Raw genomic sequence first — 10762 nt, 5'->3', positions numbered from 1 at the left:
AATTGTTATTATCCTTTAAATCACTTCTCATATTTACAATAGACTCCGATGACACTGAAGCCGGTCTGTTTTCCTTTTTAATGATATGCCTCAAATACACCTCCTTTGCAATCCCCCCACCCTACCAACCTCTCTGTTTGTCGCTTTCTCCTTTCTCTCCCCCTCACTCTTTCTCTCTCCTCCCCCTTTCCCTCCTGTCTCCCCGTCTCTTTATCTCCGACAATAACAACATTTGGCCACGAGTCACCGAGCCCATTCGTCCCCTGTATTCACGTGAATAGCTTCTCTCCACCCCCCTCCCCTCTCGTGCTGCTGGAAAGGTTTAACCCGTTATCCTCGGCGGGAGAGACTGGGAGCACAAAGGAAGCGTATATACTGGACGTTTAGAGGGGATTTAATAGGGCAGCATGATGTAAACACGGAATAAAAAAACGAAGGACAGCATTTCCATTTCCCGTCGCACTGGTCCATTATCGGCGTTCAATATTACATGAGGTACTGGCTGACAACTGCTCGTCTGTCTGGACACCGAAAGGCAGCCAGTAGCCTACGCTAAGTGTGAACACTGAAGCCAAGAGTGGAGGAGAGGAGAGAGGAGAGGAGTTGAGCATTGTTTCATCTTCGCTTCAGGGTTTTCGTGGAGTTGCTCACTGGTTTTGGATGGTTCATGATAAGATCATGATGTTGGGTTTCTCAAGCTGACCGAGCAGACAAGTGGAGATCGTCTTCTTCTTTTTGTGTTAATATCTGTTTTTGCTCCTTTGGACTCGTGGATGACAAAGGAGGAAACACGCGAAGATGTTGCATTTCTGAGGTGAGTGAGTTTTCTTTGTTCCCTTCCAATTACAGCTGTGTTATGTTCGCACAGCATGATCGATTTTTGTTGAATTGAGTCTGCCGCGTGCCACGAATAAGGGGTTAGGGTTAAGACTAAAGTGCAACGTTTAGTCCTGTTCTCTCCGCCCAGCAGCCTAAACGGCAAACCATCCAAATTTCCTGTTAAAATGGTTCCTCAGAAGCTAATTATGCTGCCCACAGCCTTATGTCCGTCACTGTAATTGGCTTTGAAAATGAGACACATGGAGGGCTATCTCGGCTCCGCTATTGTTTTCCCTCTATTGTTTACAAAGCGATGCTGAACAGAATATTTGCTGCTCACAAGACACGAGCACTTCGAGAAAACCTGCGACCGTCGCATATCAGTGACAGCCAGATTAATCCTTCATGGCGTGTGGGAATTAATAATTTAAAATACTAAACTCTGAATTTGATACCCGTGTGCATAATTGGTTTGGACAGCGTGTAAAGACTAGGAGCCAAATTGATTTGCTCTTGCTGAAACTCTATCTATCTATCTATCTATCTATCTATCTATCTATCTAAAACAACAAAACATTGCATTTAAATCCATTAGGAGTTTATCCCAAAACCAAACAAAACACTAGATTAAAAAAGGGGAGAATATTTTCTCTCACTTCACCTACTCTTTTCTTCGGGGCACAATAATACTACATGAAACATCTTCATAATTAGTAGTTTGCCCAAGCAAAGAAGATGTTATTATAGGCAGCAAGCCTGCTGTGCTAACTGTGCAGGCATTTTTCTTGTATTTCCTTTGTTAAACATGCAAATGTTGTCAATGTACCACATACCAGTTCCATTCTGAAAATGGCATGGCTTGTACTTGTGTGTTTTCGCTCCCTCTTCTGCAGTTTAAGATAACATTATTCATAAATGGATCAAAAGCGAACCATTTGGCACAAAAAGAGTCTGGTGGTCCCCATATTTTTTTTGTGCTAATAATGTGTTTGGGATTGTATATGAGGGAATGTGTGGGCACAGCTGTCCATGTGATGTAAAGGAGACACATAAACCATCAAAAGAAAAAACTTCCAGATATTCATATATGTACATGCCTATTTTAATAATACAGGAAAGGGTGAGAAATATAACAGTGAAATGCAAGAGTGGGAGAGCATAAAAAAAATGTGTGTGTGTGTGTATGTGTATGTATGTATATATATATATATATACTGTTGACTTGAAATATAATGATGAATTTGAAGGCTGTGTGGTATCTGAATAGAGGGTGTAAAGGAAAAGACGCCTTTGGACGAAGCATGAATAAGATGCAGTGTACACGAGTGTTAAGAAACCACTGTGCAGCTAGTCACTGACTGCGTGCTTTTGTTTGGCTGTGTGATGCATTAAAGGGTGCCCTGAAGTCAACCCACAGAATTTCTCACTTTGTAGTGCTATTGAAATTTTTAATAAGACTCTCATTCAGTTTGTGATTTATTTCCTTGGAAAATAAATAGCCATCTTTTAATAAGATAAAAGGCGTGGGGGTTGTTTTTCAGGAACATTCAGTATTCACAGTCACATTATTTACATTCAACTCAGCGTGCACCAAGCCTTCTACTGCTGGCAAGTGTGCTCCTTTACTGGAGCACTTGGGGGTCACCCAGCAGGATGAACAAAATGGAAGTGTTTAACCATCCATCCATCCATCCATCGTCAACCGCTTATCCTGTGTACAAGGAAGTGTTTAACATTTGCTTTAATTTCCGATAATATCAAAGTAGTACAGCCAGCAATTTTGTCATAACTCAATTTCTCTAATAGGCCCAACTGTTACTCCGGTTGTCAGGTGTTATTTTCATACACTGTGCCCTACTGATTCCTTGATGTTTGAATAATGACACTTCTTGATATCATACTTAAATCTCAGTGTTATGTAATGATTGGTTAGGTCCGTATTTTAGATAAGAGAATGAGGAATTAGTGAACAGACAGGAGAACAGTGAGGGGGATAGAAATGTGACAGCATACCATGCCATTGGGATTCAATCCCACACCTTTAAAAAGTCTATTAAAATTGTTTGAATGAGCCTGCCATATGGTGCTTTGGCGATAGTTATGTAACCATAACAAAGAGCCAAGCAGTCCTCAGACTTAGGATTTCGGCCAAAGTGACAGGCTCAGACTTGATGAGAAGTCTGGCTAGAAGTAGAAAAATTCTGTCTCCTTGGAAATATTACCTTTTAAGTTGTGATAAAGCTGATTAGGGTTCCTAAGGATTTGAACAGCCATAAGAAAAAATCTTAATTTCTTGTCTGAACCTCTTCAAAAATATAATTCCACTACATTTACGTACTTGGGTAAAAACAGCCTAATTAAGGCAAACAAATACATATTTGAAGTATGGAGAGAAAAGGTTTCAACATCACAAATATTATTTCAAGTAATTTTAAATACATTGCCTCCCCATTCCGTATTGTAATCAACATTAAGGCAGATCTGAGATAGATACGCTTCAATAGCTCTCAGTGTAGAGGCGAGGATCGGTAATGGGGAGACTATCATTCATCCATTCATACGATTCATGGATTGCTTGTGTTGCTATGCACGCTTTGACGATGGGTTATGTAAGCGCAGTGAACATCAGCCGAAAGACTCAGGACTGAGCAAAAACGTCTACAGGGGCTTCTCTTTCTGAAGAGCTAGTCTGCAACAGGCCCCGATGTTTTTGAGATATATATATATATATAAAAAATGTATATGTGTGTATGTATGTATGTGTGTGTGTATATTTAAGAGAAATATGGATGGGAGTTAAAGAGGGTGGACAAAGAAAGAAAGAGCGAGGAAGGACTGTGAGTGAAGAGGAAGTTATTAAAGCTATACATTTAAAGAGTGGAGTGAAAAGTGAAGGTAGGAGGAAAAAGGTAGAGGCATGGTTATGACTTGTGAAAAAATGTGGACTAAGATGAATACAAACAGAAGGAAAAATACCATAAAATGAAGGAAATAGACTTCAAGAAGAATGGATGGGGGGTCGGGGGCAGGAGAAAAAGGATAAGTGTGAAAGTAGAAGGGAGAGGAAGGGTAAAGTCAATCCTAATCCCATTAATACACACCAGTGCTGTCCTTCCCTCAGGCTTATTCACATGCACACACAACGCACATACACACACGCACACACACTGGTTCAAAACACTGGTCAGATATGTCTGGTCATCCAATGATTTGAGCACTCTGTATACTAAATGTATGGTGGTCAGAAGTGTAATGAGGACAGCGTCAGGTCGGGAGCCACTAGTTTCAACCAGATCTGACTCACGGTGTGCGAGAGCCCTCTGGCAATGTGGCATGTGTGCGCGTGTGCGTGTGCTTGGCTGTAATGTTGGTTTGCAGCTGTAAGAGTGTCTCCATTCCATGTATGCAGACACATTTGCTGCATCTGCCAACATTTATGTAGTAGATGCGAACAATATCTGAAAAACGTGTGCGTGTGTGTTCAGATGCAAACCTTTGTATGTGTGTTGTGTGTATAGTACGTATGAACTTCATGTGTAGACTATGTGCTCACTTGCACGAGCAAATCCTTAGGAATAATTATTTTTGCTACTGTAGCTAATTGGTTAACTTAAATCTTGCCAAGGAATCTGTGAGGTAATTGGACATCCCTCATTTGTAATTATTATGATACTGTATATATGTTGACATGCTTGCCAACACAGGCAAATATCAACAATAAATAGAGCAAATTGAGCCAACAAGCTACGTCTGAATGCAGTAATTCAGCACGGATCTACAGAGAGACAGAGCTGTGGGCAGCACAGCTAATAGAAACAGTGAAAGATAGAAGGCCGAGATTTAAACAGAGGAATGTGTATTTGTGTGTGCACATAGCCTCTTGTCCTGTTTTCACACCATCACAGACAAAATGTACTTGTGTGTTTACCACTGGTGGAAAGGAACCAAGTATATTTTCTCAAATCCTGCACTTAATTCTTACATATATGTATTTTACTTGAGTATTGCAATGTTTTACTTTATACTTCTTCTCCCCAACATGTTAGTTCCTCCAATACACTGATTTAATAACTATGGTTACTGGCTATTTTGCAGAATGTGATTTTAATAACTTATAATGAGCATATAAAATATGATGGAGTATATAAAATTACCCAAGAGTGTATCATGTTTTTAAATGAGCCCAGTCTCGACCAGATACAGGATTAGAATTAACATTAATCTCAAATTAATTAATTTTTAATTGTGATTGAATTTATGCATTTGTAATACAGTATTTGTATGTTGTAAAATTTCTACTTTTAGTAGTAAAAGTAAAAGATCAGAATGCTTCTTTCACCACTGGTGTTTGCACTATTTCTCGCACATTGTTTGTCTGCAGCTAGTATACAGGTATGTGCATACAAGGCCACTCATACCTTCAGAGGAAAAAGTACAAATAGCATTTTGGCTTTTTTTTACTGCTCGCTGAAAGCAGGCATATAATCAAACAGCATGAAAATAATTATGTGGGAAATGGAGAGATGGTTTTGAAAGAAATTGCACATCTGAAAGTTGTTTTTTCATACATTTTGTTTGTTTTTGATGTGTAGTCACACACTTCTGAACAGCCACCATCAGCTCATTGGGGACACTTAGAAAGAGACAAATGGATCCATGTGGGACTGAAGACACTGTGACTTAAAGTAGGTCTAGTGTTCACCAAGAGACAAACAGAGAACCAGCAAAGTGATTGAAAGCAGCAGTGAGATAAATGATGCTGGAAAGAGAGACGGTGGAAGACAGAGAATGAGCTATAATCTCATGAAAGCCTCTTTACTCCCCTGTCACCTCACCTTCAGGCCACATGCAGTGACCAAGGCTTAGATGGGGATCAATGCTGAGGCCACCAGCATACGGGCACACACACACACACACACACACACACACACACACACACACACACACACACACACACACACACACACACACACACACACACACTACACTTCAAGTGATCTGAGACTGCCCATGGTACACCTGCAACATCTGAAGCTACACCTGAGATCACTGCACGGCAAAGCAGGTTGTTTTCAGCTCCATACTTTGGTGTTGCACTTTATAAGTAGTTTGCTAAATGGGTAGATTGATGGCTGAATAGATGCATGAAAAGGGAATGGGTGAGAGAACGATCGGGTGGAGATGAGGACCTTTATGTATAGAATAGTCTCTAGACATGCTTCTCTGTCTTGATGTTTTGTGTTTGTGTGTGTGTGTGTGTGTGTGTGTATATATACACAAGTGTGTGAGGGGTCTATAGGTCACTCAGACATCTCAATAGACTTGTAGTGCAGAGGGAGAGAGTTAGAGTGTGAGGAGAAAGTTAATGGCTCCCATACAAACCACCCTCCTGCATTTAAACCTAATGACCGGAGCAACCAAATGACCCAGGCCAAGGCTGTTTCACTGTGTGTGTCTCTATTTTAGCTTTACTGTACAGATACAAAAAGTGGCAAATGATATAGATGTAGGCATGATGGAGTGGGCAGTGAACTTAAAGAGCTTATCTAGATGCAGATAAAGAAGTGATACACTAAAGACTGTAAGCAGTGAAAGGCATTTAAACTGTTTAAATTGTGACCAAACTTGTTTTTGTTCCTGACTGAAAGGGAAATGGTATGGAAAAATGTGCTATTAACATTTTTCTACCAATGTCAATGCTTTATTTATCAAAGGTTGTTAAGAATGTGCTGTTGATAATGATTAAATGTTTAAAAAAAGGAAATTGGCTGAAAGGAAAAAGATTTGGAAACAGCGATGACAGGAAGGCAAACAAGAGAGGCAGGACTTGTCGAGCTTGTAAAACAAAATTACTGTAATGAGGATGCTGTGATGAATGACCATTTTACTCTTCAGTTACACTGTTGATCTGCAATACTTTTTATAGTTACAGTAGTTTCCAAACCAGGTTATGTGTTCCTTTCTGATCACCATGCCTACTGACCAGGGAACTAGTTCAGTTTAACAGTCTGGCCTCCTAAGAAATAGGCCTACAGTAAATGATTATCTTCATTAACAGTTTGTCGGTTAATTAATTCATCATTTAGTCTATAAAATGTCACATGCAATTTTTAAAGATATAAAAAAAGAAAAGGAGCTTGAGAAGAAGTTTGAGAAGAACTGTTAAGCTTTCCCCTCATAAACACTTTGAATGATTAGCTTCATTTGTTTCTTTTTAAACTAATTAGACATTAATGAAGCATTTCAAAGACACCACACGTGCTGGTAACCATTGTAGGAAACACTGGTATCCCAGTTCATATTCTCCAAAGGTCACCAATTGAAATAAAGGCTGTTGTCCTCTTGTATGTAATGGTAGAACTGAGACAGTTTTATGCCACATCTCGTTGGTCTGTGAAATAACAATAATTGCACTGTGAAATAATCGCTCAATGTCTTCATTCTACAGCAGAATCCATGAGAACAGATGCAAGATAGGACTGTTTGACTATATTTCTTTAATGTCAGATACATTTGTCTCAAATCCTAAGCAGATTCTAACTCTCTAAGTCTCTTTCTGCTTTCTTTCCCGACAACACCCTCACAACACACACACACACACACACACACACACACACACACACACACACACACACACACACACACACACACACACACAAAGTAGTAGTCTCCCCAGTGACAGATGGGCTAGATGGAAACACAGTCATCCTGTTAGTAACCATGACATCAGCAACACTGTTACTCACTGTCACATGTTCATGAATGCTGTCCATCTCTGTTTCTCTAAACTGGAAATGGAACAGAAGTGCCGAAAGATAGTAACCATGACATGACTGTCACTGTCTCTCCGTTCAGAATCAAGATCCTAAAACTTATTGGGATATGAGTCTGCACCATACAGTAGGCACAGAAAAATGAGGCCATATGCGGTTAGACAGAAAGACAGGATAAAAAGCCATGATCTCTATTGGCCGTATGAAGGGAGCACATGAGGAAGTTAGGTGATGTAGTATAAAGAGCAACAGAGTACACATAAGAAGGTGGCTGGATGGGTCAAGTAAACTTAGGACTTTCACTCAGAACTCCAAAGTTCAAGTCCAATGTGAAAGTTTGAAGTTAGGTTTTGTAGGTGACTTATGTAATGTATTTATTTTCACCCAAACTACGATCTTTTTCTTAACCTAACCAAACTACGACCACAACACATTAAACGTCATGTGACTTTCCAACTCTCGTACATGTTGTTTTGGGGAATGGTCAAAGTTCTTACAAATCATCCTGATGGTGACATGGTTGTCCAAATTTCCAAGCAATTAATCCAACAGTTGTTGAGATATTTCACACAAAACCACAAATTTAAACCTTATGGTGGAGTTAGAAGTAAAGTTGTAAGTGGATCACCACTGTCTTTAGGATTCTTCCTCTGTGGACCAGCAATTTCTGTACAAAACAAGTTGCTGTTCCTACTATCTAGTGATCCTGTGCGTCAAATCTTGTCAACCTCACCGAGGGAAACGGCTTAATATCTCAGTAACAGCTTTAGTGGTATTAGCAAGGTTTACCTCTAAAACATTTCACCTAGACTAACCAGGCTAAATCTCCATCCTGCTTCAGCCTACTGAACTAAAACCCACTGAACTCTTCACCCCATAGGTTTTATTGCACTGTATCCTCAAAATTGCCTGATACAAAATAATTATGACAATAGTTACAGCTGTGATCTAATATTCTGTCCAATCTGATGAGCTAAGTACACTTGGGTACATTTAAAAATCAATATCACCACTTCGTACCAGAGTTAAGAGAGGAAATTGTCCATTAAAGCCTTATAGAGCAAAAAAGAGTGTATAAATAAAGGATGTAGAAAATGATACATGTAAATAGCGGTGGATGGATTTTTGTGTTGCTCATTGCATTGAAAAACTACATTTAAAAACCGCATCACTATTCAGAAACAAGTGGTTCCTTTTACTTTGGACACAATCCACACAACACGCTGCCAAGAGTTTTCTGGGGACTATTTCTTCAAAGTACTTCCAGTGAAAACTGTTCAGAGCAAGGTCTGTTTATTATCCAGACTAGTGACGAACATGTTTCTGGAATGGCACATAAAAAAATTATTTTACAGTAATTGTATAGGAGTTGAGGCAGAAATCTCTGAGACAAATATCTCAAACCCTGGACAAATGAAACCAAAACCATCTGTGTGCCTAGATGTCACTAGAGATTTGCTTTCTTGTATTGGAGCTTAGTTCAAATCACAGTCAGGTTTTTAGCTTTACACAAAACCAAGTTAGAGGAACCCAAATAAGAGATGCTGCTGTGTTGATTTGATACAAATAATGTAAGAATCTTTTTTGCCAATATACAGCCCAATAAAATGCCATTTTGGAGTGAACCATATCTTATGCAGAGACTAAATATGTGTGTGTGTGTGTGTGTGTGTGTTGAGTCTTCCTGGTTTTCTTTTCATCTTGCTCTGCTCTCTTCTCTCTTTCTGTCTTTCTTTCTTTCCTTTCTGTCCCCCCTTCTCTCTCTGGAGAGCAGTGTGTCCTCGTTCTGGTGATGCTCTGTCGCCACCACTCAGTGTGGGGCCTCTGAAATATTCATGCTGACACACATACACACACACACAGACAGAGACACACACACCTAGGTGCGCACAAACGAGCACAAACACTTTCTAACCCTTCATCTTCTTTTCTTCCTGTCAGTTTGCCCATATCAATAGAAGATTAGAAAATATAATTTATCTCGCAGCAGGTTTGGGGATGAAAAGCTTTATACATATGTGTGTACACACACACACACACACACACACACACACACACACACACACACACACACACACACACACACACACACACACACACACTGTAAAGGCTGAGAAGACTTCACTCTTCTTCACATTCCTTTGAGTTTATGCAGAATACAGTTTGATATTGAGTTCATATTCTTTCACTTTGTGTTTGAAATTATAATGTTAATCTAGCATGCAAGTAGAGAATCAAGTATTTATACATAGTGATTCAGGGAAAGCATTATTTTTCATAACAACTATTTCTATCAGTTATAAGGGACACTGTCCTCTACAATAGATAAATGATCTAAAGATCATACATCTGTACAAGTCAACACACCCAGAGAGGTGAAGGTGAAGTCACACTGTGCTGCAAATGGCAAATACAGTTTTGAGGCTAGAGATACAAGCTGGCATACAGCAGAACAAATCATAAAACCCTTATTACTGTGCCTGCAGTGTTCAGATTTGATCTGTGACCTCAGACTGTCTACTCATCTGGAGGAGAGGGGAACAGAAGCATAACTCCAACAGAGAGCACATCAGCACGCAGAAAGGTTATTACACTGCCAGTGGTTTTGATATGTAACCTCACATTATTGGGCTGTCGGGCTGACAGAGGCATGCAAGCAAGGATATGGCTGAGCAAATCATCATGTGAACTGTGATTTGTGTCAGAGGTGCTGTGTTGTGATTCAGCGCTCCCCGTTTGTCAGCAGGGAGGGAAACGAGCCTGTGAAAAGGCATTTCGATGTTGGTTTCACTGCAGCGTTTACATACTAAAGCTCTCAAGTGGAGCTGATGGAAAATGAACTCTGGTTATTCTGTGCACTGGAAACACGGTGACACATGTTACTAAGATATCATTATTATGATCCTTTCTGCATTATTTTTACTTACCTCAGACAAAAAAAAAAACACCCACTGTAAAGGAACAGCAGCATCGCCACATGTGCCAACTTCAATGCATATTTTATGAAAGTGCAAGCACCATGTACAGTAATAATTAGATCCATAGTTCTGCTTCTATGGGAACATAGTTCTACAGTGAAGCAATGTTTTTGCACTGAACAGTGACCTGTTATTGGTGCTGTTTATCACACTGAGAAACCAGCAACAATACAGAGCTGGTCTCCTGCGTTG

At 39.8% G+C, this 10762-nt stretch overlaps 1 protein-coding gene across 2 annotated transcripts in view; it reads left to right on the top strand.

Moving 5' to 3' along the window:
- The first annotated feature begins 370 nt into the window (after positions 1–370).
- Positions 371–10762, top strand: part of tmem198a (transmembrane protein 198a) — a 30435-nt gene continuing 20043 nt past the window's right edge. Inside the window, exon 1 of one of the 2 annotated variants that reach the window (XM_046053986.1) lies at positions 371–814. The gene's annotated coding sequence lies outside the window, so the exon portion shown is untranslated. The remainder of the gene's footprint in view (positions 815–10762) is intronic. The other variant, XM_046053985.1, reaches the window with a different exon arrangement.

This window comes from Micropterus dolomieu, linkage group LG07, assembly GCF_021292245.1.
Source record: "Micropterus dolomieu isolate WLL.071019.BEF.003 ecotype Adirondacks linkage group LG07, ASM2129224v1, whole genome shotgun sequence".
Taxonomy (NCBI): Eukaryota; Metazoa; Chordata; class Actinopteri; order Centrarchiformes; family Centrarchidae; genus Micropterus; species Micropterus dolomieu.
The sequence above is the reverse complement of the archived record's forward strand: the minus strand, read 5'-3'. Positions and strand labels throughout refer to the sequence as shown.